This window comes from Arachis hypogaea, chromosome 15 (assembly GCF_003086295.3).
Source record: "Arachis hypogaea cultivar Tifrunner chromosome 15, arahy.Tifrunner.gnm2.J5K5, whole genome shotgun sequence".
Taxonomy (NCBI): Eukaryota; Viridiplantae; Streptophyta; class Magnoliopsida; order Fabales; family Fabaceae; genus Arachis; species Arachis hypogaea.
The window spans coordinates 51,853,739-51,875,859 of record NC_092050.1 but is presented as its reverse complement, the minus strand read 5'-3'; the positions used below and the strand labels follow the sequence as shown (position 1 = coordinate 51,875,859).

At 39.3% G+C, this 22,121-nt stretch overlaps 2 non-coding genes across 2 annotated transcripts; both read left to right on the top strand.

Annotated features, from left to right (window-relative positions):
- The first annotated feature begins 15,329 nt into the window (after window positions 1-15,329).
- LOC112752663 (small nucleolar RNA R71) lies at window positions 15,330-15,433 on the top strand. The gene has a single exon (XR_003177088.1). It is a non-coding gene; the product is annotated as a small nucleolar RNA R71 (small nucleolar RNA).
- Window positions 15,434-18,633: 3,200 nt separating this feature from the next.
- LOC112753481 (small nucleolar RNA R71) lies at window positions 18,634-18,741 on the top strand. Its single transcript, XR_003177866.1, has one exon. It is a non-coding gene; the product is annotated as a small nucleolar RNA R71 (small nucleolar RNA).
- Window positions 18,742-22,121: the final 3,380 nt, after the last annotated feature.

Genomic DNA, 22,121 nt, shown 5'->3' with positions numbered 1-22,121 from the left:
TCCCATACCCTTGGTAAGCAATGAAGAAGAGATTGAATTGGAAAGAAGCTACCAAGAGGACGAGGTTGAGCAAGAAGAAAGCTCCATCATTGAAGATAATTGATAAACCACTATTTTATGGTTTATTTTGTGCTCAATTGAATGGTTTTTATCAAGTCTTTGCATACTTATTCATACTAATTGCATGGTTTTACATTTTTCTTCCTAATCTTGTGCTATGATTGAACACATGTTTCCTAAGCCTTTAAATTACCAAATATTAACTCCCCTTTATACCATTCGATGCCTTGATATGTGTGTTAAGTGTTTTCTAGGTTTATAGGGTAGGAATGGCTTAGAGGATGGAAAGGAAGCATGCAAAAGTGGAAGGAATACAAGAAACTAAAGGAACTGCTAAAGCTGTCGAGCCTGACCTCTTGGTACTAAATCGATCATAAATTGAGCTATAGAGGTCCAATGACGCGGTTCTAGTTGCGTTGGAAATTTAACATCTGAGGCTTCGCAACGATATATAATTTGTCATAGCTGCCATGAAGATACGTGCATGCGTGAATCACGCGGACGCGTGACCTGGAAAAAATGCAATCCATGCGAACGCGTGGACGACGCTCCCGCGTGACTTTGCAGCGACCTGTACATACCAGAAATCACTGGGGGTGATTTCTAGGCTGTTTTTGACCGAGTTTTCGGCCAAGAAAACACAGATTAGAGGCTATAAAGTGGGGGAATCCATTAATTCATACAACAATTCATACAACATTCAATATACACCATTTTAGGTTTTAGATGTAGTTTTAGAAAGATAGAGGATAGCCTCTCTCTTAGGTTTTAGGATTAGGATTTCTCTTAATTTTAGGATTGCTTCTTCATTCCAGGTTCTATGTTTCTTTAATTTAGTTTCTCTTCTACTTTTAATTATTCTATGGCTTTAGTTTGTTTATTTTCCCAATTTGATTTATGAACTTTCCCATGTTAGAATTGATTTCTCTATTTAATATGATTTGAGGTATTACAGATTTATGATTACTTTCTTTTATTTATGATATAAATAATTTATATTTTTCCCCTTTTGGCTTTGGTTGAGTAATTGGCAACACTTGAGTTATCAAACTCAGCAGTTGATTGAAAATTGGAATTACTGATTGATTTGGATCCCTCTAAAGCTAGTCTTTCTGTAGGAGTTGACAAGGACTTGAGGAATCAAGTTGATTAGTGGTATGCGAAATTGCTACTCTGAGGTTGTAAAATTTGTTGTTCGTTCTCTCCCTAGCAATGGCGCCAATAACTGGTGCACAATACCATGGTCTAAACATAACTTCACAACTTCGCACAACTAACCAGCAAGTGCACTGGGTCGTCCAAGTAATAAAACCTTATGTGAGTAAGGGTCGATCCCACGGAGATTGTTGGTATGAAGCAAGCTAAGGTCATCTTGTAAATCTCAGTCAGGCGGATATCAAATGTTTATGGAGTTTTCGAATAATAATAATAAATAAACAGAAAATAAAGATAGAAATACTTATGTAATTCATTGGGGAGAATTTCAGATAAGCGTATAGAAATGCTTTCGTTCCTCTGAAACTCTGCTTTCCTGCTGTCTTCATCCAATCAGTCTTACTCCTTTCCATGGCAAGCTTTCTGTAAGGGCATCACCGTTGTCAATGGCTACATCCCATCCTCTCTGTGAAAATGGTCCAAATGCTCTGTCACGGCATGGCTAATCATCTGGAGGTTCTCGATCATACTGGAATAGGATTTACTATCCTTTTGCGTCTGTCACTACGCCCAGCACTCGCGAGTTTGAAGTTTATCACAGCCATCCCTTCCCAGATCTTACTCGGAATACCATAGACAAGGTTTAGACTTTCCGGATCTCAGGAATGGCCATCTATGGGTTCTAACTTATACCACGAAGATACTAATAACTCGGACTTGGTCCCCTGTATTAGATATCTAAGAGATACTCATTCTAGCTTGGTCACATGTAGAACGGAAGTGTTTGTCAGGCACGAGTTCATAAGTGAGAATGATGATGAGTGTCACATAATCATCACATTCATCATGTTCTTGGGTGCGAATGGATATCTTAGAAGCGGAATAAGTTGAATTGAATAGAAAATAGTAGTACTTTGCATTAAATCATGAGGAACAGCAGAGCTCCACACCTTAATCTATGGAGTGCAGAAACTCTACCATTTGAAAATACATAAGTGATAATGGTCCAGGCATGACTGAATGGCCAGCCCCTATGAAAGTCTAAGATAGCATAAAACTGATCAAAGATGATAAATACAATAGTAAAAAGTTCTATTTATACTAAACTAGCTACTAGGGTTTACAGAAGTAAGTAATTGATGCATAAATCCACTTTCCGGGCCCACTTGGTGTGTGCTTGGGCTGAGCTTGAAGTTTTCACGTGCAGAGGCTTCTTCTGGTGTTGAACGCCAAGTTGTAACGTGTTTTTGGCATTCAACTCTGGTTCGTGACGTGTTTCTGGCGTTTAACTCCAGACTGCAGCGTAGAACTGGCGTTCAACGCCCTTTTGCGTCATCTAAACTCGGCCAAAGAATAGACTATTATATATTGATGGAAAGCCCTGGATGTCTACTTTCCAACGAAATTGAAAGCGCGCCATTTTGACTTCCGTAGCTCCAGAAAATCCTCTTTGAGTGCAGGGAGGTCAGAATCCAACAGCATCAGCAGTCCTTCTTCAACCTCTGAATCTGATTTTTGCTCAAGTCCCTCAATTTCAGCCAGAAATTACCTGAAATCACAGAAAAACACACAAACTCATAGTAAAGTCCAGAAATGTGAATTTAACATAAAAACTAATAAAAATATCCCTAAAAGTAACTAGATCCTACTAAAAACATACTAAAAACAATGCCAAAAAGTATATAAATTATCCGCTCATCACAACACCAAACTTAAATTGTTGCTCGTCCCCAAGCAACTGAAAATCAAATAGGATAAAAAGAAGAGAATATACTATAAATTCCAAACTATCAATGAAACATAGCTCCAATCAGATGAGCGGGACTTGTAGCTTTTTGCCTCTTGAATAGTTTTGGCATCTCACTTTATCCATTGAGGTTCAGAATGATTGGCATCTATAGGAACTCAGAGTTCAGATAGTGTTATTGATTCTCCTAGTTTAGTATGTTGATTCTTGAACACAGCTACTTTATGAGTCTTGGCCGTGGCCCTAAGCACTTTGTTTTCCAGATTACCACTGGATACATAAATGCCACAGACACATAACTGGGTGAACCTTTTCAGATTGTGACTCAGCTTCGCTAAAGTCCCCAATTAGAGGTGTCCAGGGTTCTTAAGCACACTCTTCTTTTTGCTTTGGACCTTGACTTTAATCGCTCAGTCTCAAGTTTTCACTTGACACCTTCACGCCACAAGCACATGGTTAGGGACAGCTTGGTTTAGCCGCTTAGGCCAGGATTTTATTCCTTTAGGCCCTCCTATCCACTGATGCTCAAAGCCTTAGGATCCCTTTTATTTACCCTTGCCTTTTGGTTTTAAGGGTTACTGGCTTTTTGCTCTTGCCTTTTGGTTTTAAGAGCTTTTGGCTTTTTCTGCTTGCTTTTTCTTTTTGTTTTTTTTTTTTTTCTGCAAGCTATTTGTATTCACTGCTTTTTCTTGCTTCAAGAATCATTTTTATGATTTTTCAGATTATCAAATAACATGTCTCCTTGTCATCATTCTTTCAAGAGCCAACATATTTAACATTCATAAACAACAACTTCAAAAGACATAAGCACTGTTCAAGCATTCATTCAGAAAACAAAAAGTATTGTCTCCACATCAATATAATTAAACTAAGTTCAAGGATAAATTCGAAACTCATGTACTTCTTGTTCTTTTGAATTAAAAACATTTTTCCTTTAAGAGAGGTGATGGATTCATAGGACATTCATAACTTTAAGACGAAGTTACTAAATACTAATGATCATGTAATAAGACACTAACATAGATAAGCACTTAACATAAAGAAAACAAAAAACAGAAAATTTAAGAACAAGGAATGAATCCACCATAGTGATGATGGCATTTCCTTCTTGAGGACCCAATGATGTCCTTGAGCTCTTCTATGTCTCTTCCTTGTCTTTGTTGCTCCTCCCTCATAGCTCTTTGATCTTCTCTAATTTCGTGAAGGATGATGGAGTGCTCTTGATGTTCCACCCTTAGTTGCTCCCAATAATTGTGTGGAGGAAAATGTATCCCCTGAGGTATCTCAGGGATCTCTTGATTTGCAGTCAAATGTTCTACCACTGAGCTATAGACCCTTGATGGAAGCTTTTGTCTTCCCTTTCCTCTTTCTAGAGGTTTCTCTGGCTTTAGGTGCCATCAATGGTTATGGAAAAACAAAAAAAAGCAATGCTTTTACCACACCAAACTTAGAATATTGCTCGCCCTCGAGCAAAAGAAGAAAGAATAGAAGAAGAAGAAGAAGATATGGAGGAGATGGAGGGATATGTGTATGGTTCGTCTATATGGGGTTTAAGGTGGTTATGAGGTGTGAAAAAGAGGGAGTGATGGTTTGAATTTTGAGTGGGTGGGTGTAGGTGGGTGTATGATGGTTTTGGAGGGGAATTGGAGGGGATTGGTGAAGGGTTCTTGGGAAAGGGTGATATAGGATTATGAGAAGGTAAGGTGAGTGGAGGTATGTGGGGATCCTATGGGGTCCACAGATCTTGAGGTGTCAAGGATTTGCATCCCTGCACCAATTAGGCATGTAAAACACCTTTGCATGCAATTCTGGCATTTAAACGCCGAACTGATGCTTGTTCTGGGCGTTCAATGCCCAGATGTAGCATGATTCTGGTGTTGAACACCAGCTCCATGCTTGTCTCTGGCGTTCAGCGCCAGCTCCATGCTCTGTTCTGGCGTTGAACGCCAGCTAGATGCTCCTTACTAGCGTTTAAACGCCAGTAAGTCCTTCCTCCAGGGTGTGATTTTCCTTCTGCTATATTTTGATACCGTTTTTGATTTTTCTATTTATTTTGTAACTCCACATGATCATGAACCTAATAAAACATGAAAGAACAATAAAAAATAAAATTAGATAAATAAAAATTGGGTTGCCTCCCAACAAGCGCTTCTTTAATGTCAATAGCTTGACAGTGGGCTCTCATGGAGCCACACAGGTGATCAAGTCAATTTTATAGACTTCCCAACACCAAACTTAGAGTTTGGATATGGGAGTTCAACACCAAACTTAGAGTTTGGCTGAGGCCTCCCAATACCAAACTTAGAGTTTGACTGTGGGGGCTCTGGTTGACTCTGTTTTGATAGAAGCTTATTGTGCCTCTTTTCCATGTTTACAGAAAGGTGACTTTGAGTTTTAAATACAAGGGAGTCCTCATTCAATTGAAGGACTAATTCACCTCTGTCAACATCAATCACAGCTCTTGCTGTGGCTAGGAAGGGTCTTCCAAGGATGATGGATTCATCCTTATCCTTCCCAGTATCTAGGATTATGAAATCAGTCGGGATGTAAAGGCCTTCAACCTTTACTAACACGTCCTCTACTTGTCCATAAGCCTATTTTCTTGAATTGTCTACCATCTCTAATGAGATTTTAGCAGCTTGCACCTCAAAGATTCCCTGTTTCTCCATTATAGAGAGGGGCATGAGGTTTATCCCTGACCCAAGGTCACATAGAGCCTTCTCAAAGGTCATGGTGCCTATGGTACAAGGTATTAGGAACTTTCCAGGATCCTGTTTCTTCTGAGGCAATCTCAGTTGATCCAATGCATTTAATTCATTGGTGAACAGGGGAGGTTCATCTCCCCAAGTCTCATTACCAAATAAATTGGCATTCAGCTTTATGATTGCACCAAGGAACTTGGCAACTTGCTCTTCAGTAACATCCTCATTCTCTTCAGAAGAGGAATACTCATCAGAGCTCATGAATGGCATAAGGAGGTTCAATGGAATCTCTATGGTCTCTAGATGAGGCTCAGATTCCTTTGATTCCTCAGAGGGAAACTCCTTATTGATCACTAGACGTCCCAGGAGGTCTTCCTCCTTGGGATTCACGTCCTCCCCTTCCTCCTTGGATTCGGCCATGATGGTTATATCAATGGCCTTGCACTCTCCTTTTGGATTTTCTTCTGTATTGCTTGGGAGGGTACTAGGAGGGGTATCAGTGATCTTCTTCTCAGCTGGCCCACTTGTGCCTCCAAATTTCTAATGGAGGACCTTGTTTCATTCATGAAACTCAGAGTGGCCTTAGATATATCAGAGACTAAGTTTGACAAATTAGAGGTATTTTGTTCAGAGTTCTCTGTCTGTTGCTGAGTGGATGATGGAAAAGGCTTGCTATTGCTAAACCTGTTTTTCCACCATTATTAAAGCCTTCTTGAGGCTTTTGTTGATCCTTCCATGAGAGATTTGGATGATTTCTCCATGAGGGATTATAAGTGTTTCCATATGGTTCACCCATGTTATTCACCTCTGCTATTGCAGGGTTCTCAGGATCATAAGCTTCTTCTTCAGAAGATGCCTCTTGAGTGGTGTTGGATGCAGCTTGCATTCCATTCAGACTCTGAGAAATCATATTGACTTGTTGAGTCAATATTTTATTCTGGGCCAATATGGCATTCAGAGTATCAATTTCAAGAACTCCCTTCTTCTGAGGCGTCCCATTACTGATGCACGGAAAACTTGTCTCTCAACAAATCTCCCTTCGGCAAGTGTACCGAAGTTGTCGTCAAGTGAAAACTCACAATAGAGTGAGGTCGAATCCCACAGGGATTGATTGATCAAGCAACTTTAATTAGAAGAATGTTCTAGTTGAGCGAATCCAGAATTTGGGTTGAGAGTTGCAGAAAATAAAATGGCGAGAATGTAAATAACAGAAAAGTAAATGCTAGAACTAAAGGACTGGAAGTAAATGACTGAAAATAAATTGCAGAATTGTAAATGGGAATAGGGGATTTGCTCATAAAAGTAAATGGCAGAAATTAAAGAGAATGGGTAAGATTAGAGATGGGGAGTTCATTGGGCTTAGGAGATGTTGCAATTCTCCGGATCAAGTTCATTTTCATCTCTTCCTCAATCAATGCACTCATTGATCTCCTTGGCAATCTTAAGTGATTGAATTGCAATTTCTTGCAATTCAATCTCTCAAATCTCGATCAATAGCCAATTCCTTGGTCAATTGCTCATGAGAAGAGATGAAGTATGGTCACTGACTATACCACATGCATTTCCCAAACCAAGTATTGAGAGGGTTACAGTCACATACCCATCCAAACCCAATTTGGTCCAGCATGAGAAAGCATTTCTAGCTTGATCTCTTCATTCCTCTTCCAAGGATCAAAAGAGATCCAGGTTTGAATAGCTTCTCTTCCAAGATAACTACTCAATTGGATGAAGACCGAAAGCTTTCAAGTAAAATCAAGAGGAAAGATAGAAGAAGAACAATGAAAATTAGTATTGATCCATCAAATTACAACAAAGCTCCCTAACCCAATGAAAGGGGTTTAGTTGTTCATAGCTCTTGAAGTTGAAAACAAAGATGGAGAATACATCATAAAACTAGAAATTGCAAAGAAAGTAAAATACAGAGAGTGGTTCTTCAGCCTCCAGAACTCCTTTACAATTTAAAGCTACTCCTATATATACTACTCTTCTCAGCTTCTAGTTCACTCTTCAAGTCTTGGGCCTTTGGATCTTGAGTTTGAAGCAGTTCCTTTCTTTATTTGGGCTTGGCTTTACTTGCAGAGAGAAAGTGCGGAGTGGGCAGAGACTTAAGCTCAGGGCGTAAGGAGTGTTAATCATTTAGTGAAAGTCCAAGTTCGGGAACGTTAGAGACACTTAACATTGTCACTAATGTTCCAATGCACCCCTTTTGCCTCACGTTAAAACCCACGTTAACTAGGTTAACGTGGCTTTTAACGTTGCCTTGTCAACCTTCGAGAACGTTAGTGACACTCAACATTGTCACTAACGTTCCAGTGTGCCCCTTCTTGCTTCACGTTAAAGCTCACGTTAACTAGGTTAACGTGGCTTCTAACGTGGCCTTTGCCATCCTTCGAGAACGTTAGTGACATTCAACATTGTCACTAACGTTCCAATGTGCCCCTAGGTCTCACGTTAGAGTCCACGTTAACTAGGTTAACGTGGCTTCTAACGTGGCCATCTTTTAGCCATCCCAACGTTAGTGACAATGTTGAGTGTCACTAAGGTTTGCTCATCCTTCATTTCTCATCGTTAGCTTCCACGTTAACCAAGTTAACGTGGAAGTTAACGTGACTCTTGGGGGTTGTGTGGTTGCTTCAACGTTAGTGACAATGTTGAGTGTCACTAACGTTGTCGACAACTCTTCATCTTCTACGTTAGTTCCCACGTTAACCAAGTTAACGTGGGAGTTATCGTGGTACTTAGCACCATAGGCCAACGTTAGTGACAATGTTGAGTGTCACTAACGTTGGCTTCTCTCCCTCCCCTTTAACATTAGAGGCCACGTTAACTAGGTTAACGTGGCTTCTAACGTGGCCACTTATGAGTAATTGCCAACGTTAGTGACAATGTTGAGTGTCACTAACATTGGCTCAACTTCTTTTCTCCACGTTAGAGTTCACGTTAACTTGGTTAACGTGACTCTCTAACGTGGGCATTGATGGCTTTTATTGGCAATCACTTTTCTCATTAATCTTTGCAAGTTACCTCCCCTTTTCTTGCTTCTTTTTGGTCCTGAAATCAAGCAACAAAGTGCATCAAAGCTCTAGTCCAAGTCATGAGTAATGCAACATAATATTTGTCACTAAACTTATGCAAAATCCTCATGAAATCATGTAAAATGCACAATGTATGCTTGATTCAAGGCATAAGTTAATATTTACCCAAAACTAGCTTATTTCCTAAAGAAATGCATGAAACTAACCTAAAAACAGTAAAGAAAAGGTCAGTGAAACTGGCCAAGATGCCCTGGCATCACAACACCAAACTGAAAGCTTGCTTGTCCCTAAGCAAGTACTGGAACAAGAGAATGATGAATGGAATATCCAGAGGAATGAGTCATTCTTGTGGAAGTCATATTACTGATTTTATGGTGGTTTCATGCATAGCAACTTAGGTTCATTCCATTACTGGCTTTCAGACCTTTATCATGTCCCTAAACACTTACTTTGTTTATATCTCATGAGACTTTTATTCATTGATCCTTTTATTGTTATTACAAGGGTTGTTTGTGTTATTTAGGCTAAGTGCTCTGTAAGGGGGCAACTCTTTAAGATAAGCTTTCAGCCAACACTCCCGAACTAGTTGGTTCAAGGTGCTAGGTGTTGAAGCACCCCTAACGACTTACTCCCTCAAGTCTCTCCCCATACATACACACCACAGGCATATAGTTTATTTATTTTCTTTTCTTGAGACCTTGGTGTCCAGCACCTCTTTGGGTTACTAAATGCTCTGTATTGAGGGTTACTCTTGATAGTGAACTTTCAGCTTATAATCCCGAGTTAGTTAACCCAAGTTACCAAGTGATAAGGCACCCCTAAGAGCTTATTCATCCAAGTAGATCCCTCACACAGGAGCACCACAGACACTTGCCTCAAGATTAAAACCATTGATGCCTAGCCTTATTGCTTACTCTTTTTCTTTTGTTTTTCACTTCCTTTGTTTTTTCCCTTTTCTCTTATTAGGATCTTGTCATATGCTTAGTCTCATGGGTATATCCAAAGTCAAGTATTCAGGATAGATAGTTGTCCTCCTAACCTTGTGGTTGAACCAACTTAGCTAACTTATGACTACCCCAAAGATTCATGAATGCACTTCCACAATATGAACTCCACTCTGGTCTTTTACAACTATAATCATTCTCTTTTTATTTGATTTAAATGGACAAGCTTACAAGTAGGTTAAGTGATGGTGTAGTGACATTTAAACCAGAAATCATGGACCTATTCAGAAGGAAAAACTTAAAAGACAGAATTTAAAAAAACTTCAACTACAAGTAACTACAAATCAAAAGTGCAATTCGGACCTCCAACTTTCAACAGTTCTAAGTACAATGGAATCAGGTAACAATACAACCTTCGGGTGATGATCTCTGGTCCCCCTCTCTCTTTGTCATCATCCTAGTTTTTGCTGCCTCGCTTCTTTGGGTGAAGGTGCACCATTTCCTTATAAGATTCCTACAAGGTCACTGGAAGTTGCTTGTTCCCAAAGCACTTGAGACATAGTTAGCTTATATGTATGCTTGTGCCTCTTGAGCTCAGTTTGGTGTGTGAACACCAAACTTAGTTCTTTGCCCAGTACATAACATTGCATATATGTAGAGACCCTCATATCTTGCTATCAGCAAAGCCATGATCACCTAAAGTCTAACTACATCTAAGTTGTTTCTCTTGATTGGATGGAGCTAGCAATGTTCTTTTGGAGTGGAGTGTAATTCTAACCAATGTCCTTTAGTGGAACACCAAACTTAGAACTACACTATCACTCTTGGATTGTTTTGTTGTGGAACACCAAACTTAGCTCCTTACAATACAGGGGAAACAACTTTGTGATTTTTATTGAAATAAAGACGAAAGTGAAACTACCTGAGGTTGGGTTGCCTCCCAACAGAGCGCTCTTTTATCGTCGCTAGCTCGACGAGTCCTTAATTACTTGAGATGGTACTTTACTCTGGGATCTTCCCCCATGTTGCCCAGATAATTCTTGAGTCTTTGTTCATTCACTGTAAAAGTCCTCTTTGAACCTTCATCCGTGATTTCGATATGGCCATATGGTGATACTTTTGTAACCAAGAAAGGTCCAGACCACCTTGACTTGAGTTTTCCTGGGAACAGCCTTAATTTAGAATTGTAAAGGAGTACTTGCTACCCTTTTTCGAAACTCCTGGGTGCCAAATGCATGTCATGTTTTCTCTTTGCCTTCTCTTTATACATCTTAGTGTTTTCATAGGCTTGTGACCTGAATTCCTCCATCTCTTGCAGCTGCAAGATTCTTTTTGCACCCGCAGCAATGCTGTCAAAATTTAGTATCTTGATAGCCCAAAGAGCTTTATGTTCCAACTCCAGTGGTAAATGACAAGCTTTCCCATAGACTAATTGATATGGAGACATTCCAAGTGGGGTTTTGAATTCTGTTCTGTATGCCCACAGAGCATCATCCAACTTCTTCGACCAATCCTTTCTAGATGCGCCCACAGTCTTTTCCAGGATCCTCTTCAGCTCTCTGTTGGATATCTCAGTTTGCCCACTTGTTTGAGGATGTTAAGGTGTAGCTACTCTGTGTTTTACCCCATATCGTAAGAGGAGAGCTTCTAGTGGTTTGTTACAAAAGTGGCTCCCTCCATCACTGATGAGGGCTCTTGGGACTCCAAACCGGCTAAAGATATTCTTCCTTAGGAAGTTCATGACTACCTTGTTATCATTAGTTGGGGTTGCAATAGCCTCTACCCACTTGGAAACATAATCTACTGCTACCAGGATGTAATTGTTTGCATATGAGGTTGGGAATGGTCCCATGAAATCAATTCCCCACACATCAAACAGTTCAAGTTCCAAGATGAAATTTTGTGGCATGGCGTTTCTTTTGGGCAAGTTTCCAGATCTTTGGCATTCATTGCAGCTTTTTACTAGTTCTTTGGCATCCTTGAAAAGAGTGGGCCAAAAGAATCCGCTTTGTAACACCTTTGCTGCAGTTCTGTCCCCTCCAAAGTGTCCACCATAGCATGAACCGTGGCAGTTCCACAGGACTTCTCTCCCTTCCTCTTCCGAAACACATCTTCTAAGAATTCCATCTGAACATTTCTTGAAGAGATATGGCTCGTCCCATACAAAGTATTTTGCATCATTCATGAGCTTCCTCTTTTGAAGTTTATTGATCCCTGGGGGTAATGCCCCAGTCGCCTTGAAATTCGCAATATCTGCAAACCATGGTGCTTTGTGAACTGTCATCAACTGCTCATCAGGGAAGAGCTCGTTCACATTTGTATCATTTTCTCCACCTTGATCATGGGGGATTCTGGATAGGTGATCTGCCACCTTGTTCTCCACTCCTTTCTTGTCTCTGATTTTAATATCGAATTCCTGCAACAGTAAGATCCACCTTATTAGTCTTGGCTTTGATTCTTGCTTGGCAAACAAATATTTAAGTGCTGTGTGATCTGTAAAAACAATCACTTTAGCACCAATGAGGTATGATCTAAATTTGTCAAATGCAAAAACTATTGCTAGCAACTCCTTTTCAGTAGTGGTATAATTCTTTTGAGTTTCATTAAGGACTTTGCTAGCATAGTATATCACACGAACTAGGTTATCTTTCCTTTGTCCTAACACTGCCCCAACTGCAAAATCAGATGCATCGCACATCAATTCAAATGGTAGGTTCCAATCAGGTGGGGAGATGATAGGAGCAGAGGATAACCTCATTTTCAAATGTGCAAATGCTAGCATGCATGTTTCATCAAAGATGAATGGTGTATTAGATACAAGGAGATTGCTTAAGGGCTTGGCTATCTTTGAAAAATCTTTAATGAACCTTCTGTAAAAACCAGCATGCCCTAAAAAACTTTTAATTGCCTTGACATCACTGGGTGGGGGTAGTTTTTCAATAAGTTCTACTTTAGCTCTATCAACCTCAATGCCTTGGTGAGAGACCTTGTGACCAAGGACTATTCCTCCTGTCACCATGAAGTGGCATTTTTCCCAGTTCAAGACCAAATTGGTTTCTTGGTATCTTTTCAATACCAAGGCGAGGTGATGTAGGCAACTAGGAAAAGAATCTCCGAATACCGAGAAATCATCCATAAAAACATCAATGAATTTTTCTATCATATCTGAAAAGATAGAAAGCATGCAGCGTTGGAAAGTTGCAGGGGCATTACATAATCCAAATGGCATGCGCCTATAGGCAAACACTCCATACGGACAGGTAAATGAGGTTTTCTCTTGGTCTCTTGGATCAACCACTATTTAGTTATATCCTGAATAACCGTCGAGAAAACAATAATATGCGTGCCCTGCAAGTCTTTCCAGCATCTGATCCATGAATGGAAGGGGAAAATGGTCCTTTCGTGTAGCCTCATTGAGTTTCCTGTAGTCTATGCACATCCGCCATCCTGTGACGGTCCTTGTAGGTATGAGCTCATTCTTCTCATTGGTAACCACAGTGATCCCTCCCTTCTTTGGCACAACATGTATGGGGCTAACCCAAGGGCTATCCGAAATTGGGTATATGACTCCTCCTTGCCAAAGCTTCATAACTTCTTTCTGTACCACTTCTTTCATGATTGGGTTCAGCCTTCTTTGGGATTGAATGGATGGCTTGGCATCATCTTCCAACAGTATTTTATGCATGCATATGGTTGAACTGATTCCCTTCAAGTCAGTAAGGGTCCATCCAATGGCATCCTTATGCTCCCGCAGCACCTTGAGTAGCTCGTCCTCTTGATCTTGACTGAGGGATAAATTTATGATCACTGGGTAGTTTTCATTTTCTCCTAGATAGGCATATTTAAGAGTGGGTGGCAATGCTTTGAGTTCAACTTTGGGTGCTTCTGATTTTTCGCTCCCTTGCTTTGGTGCATCTGGTATATGTGTTTCTGTTGTAGCTACCTCTTCACTTGATTCAGATTTTTCCTCCACCAATCTCTGGTTTTCTTCAGGTTCATCTTCTTCAAAATTCTGCTGCACTTCATCCTCAAGTGCATCTAACCTCATGCATTCCCCCAATTGTTCCGGTGGATAACTCATGGCCTTGAACACATTGAATGTCATCTTTTTATTGTGTAATCTAAGGGTGAGGTCACCTTTTTGAACATCAATGACAGCTCCAGCAGTGGCCAAGAATGGCCTTCCCAAAATGATGGAGGTTTTGGCTTCTTCCTGCATGTCCAGCACCACAAAATCTGCTGGGAATATGAAATCTCCTACTTTTACTAGCAAATCCTCTACTATCCCGTGAGGGAATTTGAACGATCGATCTGCCAGTTGTAGAGCCATTTTTGTTGGTTTAGCCTCCTCAATTTTCATCTTTCTCATCATAGCTACTGACATCAAATTGATGCTGGCCCCTAAGTCACAAAGAGCCTTTTCTACTGTGATTTCTCCTATAATGCAAGGGATCTAAAAACTCCCAGGATCCTTCAGTTTCTGAGGTAGTTTATGCTGAATGATAGCACTGCACTCTTCAGTTAGTATCACAGTCTCATTGTTCTTCCAGCTTCTCTTCTTAGTCATTAGCTCCTTCAAAAACTTGGCATAAAGTGGCATTTGTTCTATGGCTTCAGCAAATGGTATGTTGATTTGTAGCTTCTTGAAGATTTCCAAAAATCTCAAGAACTGGTTGTCATCTTCCTTTTTCTTCAATAGCTGGGGGTATGGAGCTCTTGAGACGTTGAGTTGGGGTATCTTTTTCTCTTTCTGCAAACTTGGCGTGGGGGGTTGCATTCCATCTTGCTCCTCTTCCTTTTCAATTGAGCTTTCTTCTAGTGGTTTTTGGGGATGTTCCTTCAGTTACTTCCCACTCCTAAGTGTGATAGCTTGACACTCCTCCCTTTTGCGTGAATGAGCATCATAGCAAAAATTGTGGTTCGGAAGTTGCTTAAAAAGATAGCTGATTTGTGTCTCCAGTTTTGTGATGGCAGCATTTTGATTCTGCATGTTTGACTGCACTTCCTCTCTAAATGCTTTACTGTCTTGAATGTCTCTGCATATTCCTTCAATGAAGGTTTCGATCTTAGAGAGCTTGTCATTAATTGATGAGTGATTCGGAGCAGATGTGCTGTTTTGGTTTTGATAAGTGTGTGGAGAAGTGTTGTTGTGGGGGTGTTGAGATGTCCTCTGGGTGAATTGTTGGTGAGCTGCATTGTTGTTGGAGTTGTAACGTCTCTGGTCTTGGTTTTGATCTTGCTTACTTCCCCACCCAAAGTTCGGGTGATTTCTCCATCCAGGGTTGTAAGTCTTGGATCATAGTTTTGCCTTGGTGAATTCCCAATGTAGTTGGCTTGCTCCTGACTCCCTTCTGCTTCTTGGTTTACTCCTTCTTGTGTTGTTGATGAAGTGGAGATTGCTGCTACTTGGTTCATCTCCATCTTCTTGGTGAGGTTAGCCAGCTGCTGGGTAATGAGCTTGTTTTGGGCCAACAGAGCATCCACATTGTTTAGCTCCATCACTCCTCTTGTGTTTCCTCTTTCGGAAGCATAGAAGTAGTCATTTTCTGCTACTATTTCAATAACATCTATGGCTTCCTCAATGGTCTTCTTGTTCAAGGACCCTCCAGATGAATGGTCTACTGCCTTCTTTGACTCATAAGAGAGCCCTTCATAGAAAATGTGCAGTTGGACCCATTCGTTGAACATGTCAGGTGGGCACCTCCTTGTTAAGTCTTTGAACCTCTCTCATGCTTCATACAGAGTCTCACCATCCTGTTGCCTGAAGGTTTGAACCTCATCTCTCAGCCTATTGATTCGTTGAGGAGGGTAGAATCTTGCTAAGAATTTGTTCACCACATCCTCCCAAGTTGTCAAGCTCTCCCTTGGGAAGGATTCCAGCCACTTGGCTGCCTTGTCTCTGAGTGAGAAGGGAAATAAGAGCAATCTATAGGCGTCAGGATGAACACCATTAGATTTCACTGTGTCACATATTCTCAGGAAGGTGGTCAAATGTTGGTTGGGATCTTCTTGAACACCTCCTCCAAACGAACAGTTGTTCTGAACAAGGGTGATGAGCTGTGGTTTAAGTTCAAAGTTGTTGGCATGGATTGTTGGCTTTTGGATGCTACTTCCACAATTGCCTGGGTTTGGATTAATGTAAGAGCCCAAAACTCTTCTATCCTCCCCAGCATGATTTGCTCCACCTCCTCTGCTATGGTTGTGAATCTCTTCTTCATGATGATTTTCCATGTTTTCTTCCATGTTTGGTTCAAAGTATTCCTCAAACTGTTCCTCCTCTTCTTCAGCACCAACTACTCGTTTTTCTTTTGCCTCCCTCATTAGTCTAAGGAAGGTTCTCTCTGGTTCAGAATCAAAGGAAGTTGAAGCCCCGCTTCTTCTCCCTGTCATACAACCAACAAGTACAAGCAGAGAATATAGGTGCAGACAGTATTTGTGTTAGAATTGATGTTAGTTGTGGGTGATGCAATATATCAAACAGTTAGTGGGTTAGCAAACGGAATTGAAAATAACAAAGAAAAACAAAAGAGTAGATGGAGAAAGGAAGAAGTTTAACTAAAACAAAAAGTAAATCACTCAAACAGAAAAATGAAATTCACAAAATAAAATGCTCAATCTAGTGATCTTCCAATCTAATCATTGTTGATGCACAATCAATCCCCGGCAACGGCGCCATAAACTTAATGCACGGAAAACTTGTCTCTCAACAAATCTCCCTTCGGCAAGTGTACCGAAGTTGTCGTCAAGTAAAAACTCACAATAGAGTGAGGTCGAATCCCACAGGGATTGATTGATCAAAAAACTTTAATTAGAAGAATGTTCTAGTTGAGCGAATCCAGAATTTGGGTTGAGAGTTGCAGAAAATAAAATGGCGGGAATGTAAATAACAGAAAAGTAAATGCTAGAATTAAAGGACTTGAAGTAAATGACTGAAAATAAATTGCAGAATTGTAAATGGGAATGGGGGATTTGCTCATAAAAGTAAATGGCAGAAATTAAAGAGAATGGGTAAGATTAGAGATGGGGAGTTCATTGGGCTTAGGAGATGTTGCAATTCTCCGGATCAAGTTCATTTTCATCTCTTCCTCAATCAATGCACTCATTGATCTCCTTGGCAATCTTAAGTGATTGAATTGCAATTTCTTGCAATTCAATCTCTTAAATCTTGATCAATAGCCAATTCCTTGGTCAATTGCTCATGAGAAGAGATGAAGTATGGTCACTGATTATACCACATGCATTTCCCAAACCAAGTATTGAGAGGGTTACAGTCACATACCCATCCAAACCCAATTTGGTCCAGCATGAGAAAGCATTTCTAGCTTGATCTCTTCATTCCTCTTTCAAGATAACTACTCAATTGGATGAAGACCGAAAGCTTTCAAGTAAAATCAAGAGGAAAGATAGAAGAAGAACAATGAAAATTAGTATTGATCCATCAAATTACAACAGAGCTCCCTAACCCAATGAAAGGGGTTTAGTTGTTCATAGCTCTTGAAGATGAAAACAAAGATGGAGAATACATCATAAAACTAGAAATTGCAAAGAAAGTAAAATACAGAGAGTGGTTCTTCAGCCTCCAGAACTCCTTTACAATTTAAAGCTACTCCTATATACTACTCTTCTCAGCTTCTAGTTCACTCTTCAAGTCTTGGGCCTTTGGATCTTGAGTTTGAAGCAGTTCCTTTCTTTATTTGGGCTTGGCTTTACTTGCAGAGAGAAAGTACGGAGTGGGCAAAGACTTAAGCTCAGGGCGTAAGGAGTGTTAATCATTCAGTGAAAGTCCAAGTTCGTGAACGTTAGTGACACTTAACATTGTCACTAATGTTCCAATGCACCCCTTTTGCCTCACGTTAAAACCCACGTTAACTAGGTTAACGTGGCTTTTAACGTTGCCTTGTCAACCTTCGAGAACATTAGTGACACTCAACATTGTCACTAAAGTTCCAGTGTGCCCCTTCTTGCTTCACGTTAAAGCTCACGTTAACTAGGTTAACGTAGCTTCTAACGTGGCCTTTGCTATCCTTCGAGAACGTTAGTGACATTCAACATTGTCACTAACATTCCAATGTGCCCCTAGGTCTCACGTTAGAGTCCACGTTAACTAGGTTAACGTGGCTTCTAACGTGGCCATCTTTTAGCCATCCCAACGTTAGTGACAATGTTGAGTGTCACTAACATTGTCGACAACTCTTCATCTTCTACGTTAGTTCCCACGTTAACCAAGTTAACGTGGGAGTTAATGTGGTACTTAGCACCATAGGCCAACGTTAGTGACAATGTTGAGTGTCACTAACGTTGGCTTCTCTCCCTCCCCCTTAACGTTAGAGGCCACGTTAACTAGGTTAACGTGGCTTCTAACGTGGCCACTTATGAGTAATTGCCAACGTTAGTGACAATGTTGAGTGTCACTAACGTTGGCTCAACTTCTTTTCTCCACGTTAGAGTTCACGTTAACTTGGTTAACGTGACTCTCTAACGTGGGCATTGATGGCTTTTATTGGCAATCACTTTTCTCATTAATCTTTGCAAGTTACCTCCCCTTTTCTTGCTTCTTTTTGGTCCTAAAATCAAGCAACAAAGTGCATCAAAGTTCTAGTCCAAGTCATGAGTAATGCAACATAATATTTGTCACTAAACTTATGCAAAATCCTCATGAAATCATGTAAAATGCACAATGTATGCTAGAGTCAAGGCATAAGTGAATATTTACCCAAAACTAGCTTATTTCCTAAAGAAATGCATGGAACTAACCTAAAAACAGTAAAGAAAAGGTCAGTGAAACTGGCCAAGATGCCCTGGCATCAATTACTCACAGGATTCCTCTCAGAAGTGTACATGAACTGGTTATTAGCAACCATATCAATGAGTTCTTGAGCTTCTGCAGGCATTTTCTTTAGGTGAATGGATCCACCTGTAGAAGTATCCAATGACATCTTAGCTAGTTCGGACAGACCATCATAGAATATATCCAGGATGGTCCATTCTGAAAGCATGTCAGAAGGACACTTTTTGGTCAGTTCCTTGTATCTCTCCCAAGCTTCATAGAGGGATTCACCTTCCTTCTGTCTGAAGGTTTGAACATCCACTCTAAGCTTACTTAGCTTTTGAGGAGGAAAGAACTTGGCTAAGAAAGCCGTGACCAGCTTATCCCAAGAGTTCAGGCTATTTTTGGGTTGAGAGTCCAACCACACTCTAGCTCTGTCTCTTACAGCAAACAGGAAAAGCATGACCCTGTAGACTTCAGGATCTACTCCATTAGTCTTAACAGTATCACAGATCTGCAAGAATTCAGTTAAGAACTAAAAAGGATCTTCAGATGGAAGTCCATAAAACTTGCAGTTTTGTTGCATCAGAGAAACTAATTGAGGTTTCAGCTCAAAGTTGTTTGCTCCAATGGCAGGGATGGAAATGCTTCTTCCATGTAAATTAGAATTAGGTGCAGTAAAGTCACCAAGCATCCTCCTTGCATTATTATTATTTTTGGCTGCCATCTCCTCTTCCTGTTCGAAAATTCCTGTAAGGTTGTCTCTGGATTGTTGTATTTTAGCTTCTCTTAGTTTTCTTTTCAGAGTCCTTTCAGGTTCAGGATCTGCTTCAACAAGAATGTTCTTGTCCTTGCTCTTGCTCATATGACAAAGAAGGGAATAACAAAGAAAATATGGAATCCTCTATGTCACAGTATAGAGATTCCTTTGTGTGAGTAGAAGAAGAAAAGAATGTAATGTAAGGAAAGAGAAGGGAGGAGAATCCAAACACAAGGGTGAGGAGAGCAGAGATATGAGATGAAGAGAAGTGTTAGTAAGTAATAAATAAATAGAAGGAGATGGGAGAGAGGGAATTTCGAAAAGTAAATTTTGAAAAAGAGTTAATGATTTTCGAAAATTAAGATAAAATTAAAATTAAAAATAATTTTTGAAAAAGAGGGAGGTATTTTCGAAAATTAGAGAGGGGTAGTTAGTTAGGTAGTTTTGAAAAAGATAAGAAACAAACAAAAAGTTAATTAGTTAGTTGAAACAAATTTTGAAAATCAATTTTTTAAAAGATAAGAAGATAAGAAGTTAGAAAAGATATTTGAAAAAGATATGATGTGCAAAGGTATGATTAAAAAGATATGATTTTGAAAAGGATAAGATAAAAAGATATATTTGAAAAGATATGATTGAAATTAGTTTTGAAAAAGATTTGATTTTTAAAATCACAATTAATGACTTGATTCACAAGAAATCACAATATATGATTCTAGAACTTAAAGTTTGAATCTTTCTTAACAAGTAAGTAACAAACTTGAAGTTTTTTAATCAAAACATTAATTGTTGATGATATTTTCGAAAATATGATAAAATTAAGAAAAAGATTTTTGAAAAATATTTTTAAAATTTTCGAAAATAAATAAGAAAAATGAAAAAGATATGATTTTTGAAAAAGATTTTGAAAAAGATAAGATTTTTAAATTGAAAATTTGATTTGACTCATAAGAAACAACTAAAATTTTAAAAAGTTTTGAAAAAGTCAACTCAAATTTTCGAAATTTATGAGAGAAAAAAGAAAAGATATTTTTTTTATTTTTGAATTTTTAATGATGAAAGAGAAAAACATGAAAAAGACTCAATGCATGAGAATTTTTAGATCAAAACAATGAATGCATGCAAGAACACTATGAATGTCAGGATGAACACCAAGAACACTTTGAAGATCATGATGAACATCAAGAACATATATTTTTTTTTGAAAGATTTTCAATGCAAAGAAAACATGCAAGACACCAAACTTAGAAATCTTTCATGTTCAGACACTATGAATGCAAAAATGCACATGTAAAACAAGAAAAGACAGAAAACAAGAAAACATCAAGATCAAACAAGAAGACTTACCAAGAACAACTTGAAGATCATGAACAACACTATGAATGCATGATTTTTTTTTCAAAAAATGCAAGATGAATATGCAACTGACACCAAACTTAAAATCTGACTCAAGACTCAAACAAGAAACACAAAATTATTTTTTGATTTTATGATTTTATTAATTTTTTTGGTATTTTTCGAAAATTATTTGAAAAAGAAAAATAAGGATTCCAAAATTTTTAATATGAATTCCAGGAATCTTGCACTCTTAGTCTATAGCTTCATTCCAGGAATTAATCATGGCTCACTAGCCAGCCAAGCTTTCAGTGAAAGCTCCGGTCCAAAATACTAGACATGGCCAATGGCCAGCCAAGCTTCAGCAGATACCTATCAAGCATACAACAGCTGATACTTCATCCAACTTCATATACTTATAAGTGGAAGCCTCAGTCCAAGAATTAGACATGGCTTTACAGCCAGCCAGGCTTCAACATGCTTCATGAAACTCTAGAATTCATTCTTAAAAATTCTGAAGAACTTAAATTAAATTATTTTTGAAAAGTTTTTAACAATTTTTTCGAAAATAAAAATAAAAACAAAAACTTAAAATTAAAATAAAGTTACCTAATCTGAGCAACAAGATGAACCGTCAGTTGTCCAAACTTGAACAATCCCCGACAACGGCGCCAAAAACTTGGTATGCGAAATTGCTACTCTGAGGTTGTAAAATTTGTTGTTCGTTCTCTCCCTGGCAATGGCGCCAATAACTGGTGCACAATACCATGGTCCAAACATAACTTCACAACTTCACACAACTAACCAGCAAGTGCACTGGGTCGTCCAAGTAATAAAACCTTACGTGAGTAAGGGTCGATCCCACGGAGATTGTTGGTATGAAGTAAGCTATGGTCATCTTGTAAATCTCAGTCAGGCAGATATCAAATGGTTAAGGAGTTTTCGAATAATAATAATAATAAATAAACAGAAAATAAAGATAGAAATACTTATGTAATTCATTGGTGAGAATTTTAGATAAGCGTATAGAGATGCTTTCGTTCCTCTGAACCTCTGCTTTCCTGCTGTCTTCATCCAATCAGTCTTACTCCTTTTCATGGCAAGCTTTCTGTAAGGGCATCACCGTTGTCAATGGCTACATCCCATCCTCTCTGTGAAAATGGTCCAAATGCTCTGTCACGGCATGGCTAATCATTTGGAGGTTCTCGATCATACTGGAATAGGATTTACTATCCTTTTGGGTCTGTCACTACGCCCAGCACTCGCGAGTTTGAAGTTCGTCACAGCCATCCCTTCCCAGATCCTACTCGGAATACCATAGACAAGGTTTAGACTTTCCGAATCTCAGGAATGGCCATCTATGGGTTCTAACTTATACCACGAAGATACTAATAACTCGGACTCGGTCCCCTGTATTAGATATCTAAGAGATACTCATTCTAGCTTGGTTGCATGTAGAATGGAAGTGTTTGTCAGGCACGCGTTCATAAGTGAGAATGATGATGAGCGTCACATAATCATCACATTCATCATGTTCTTGGGTGCGAATGGATATCTTAGAAGCGGAATAAGTTGAATTGAATAGAAAATAGTAGTACTTTGCATTAAATCATGAG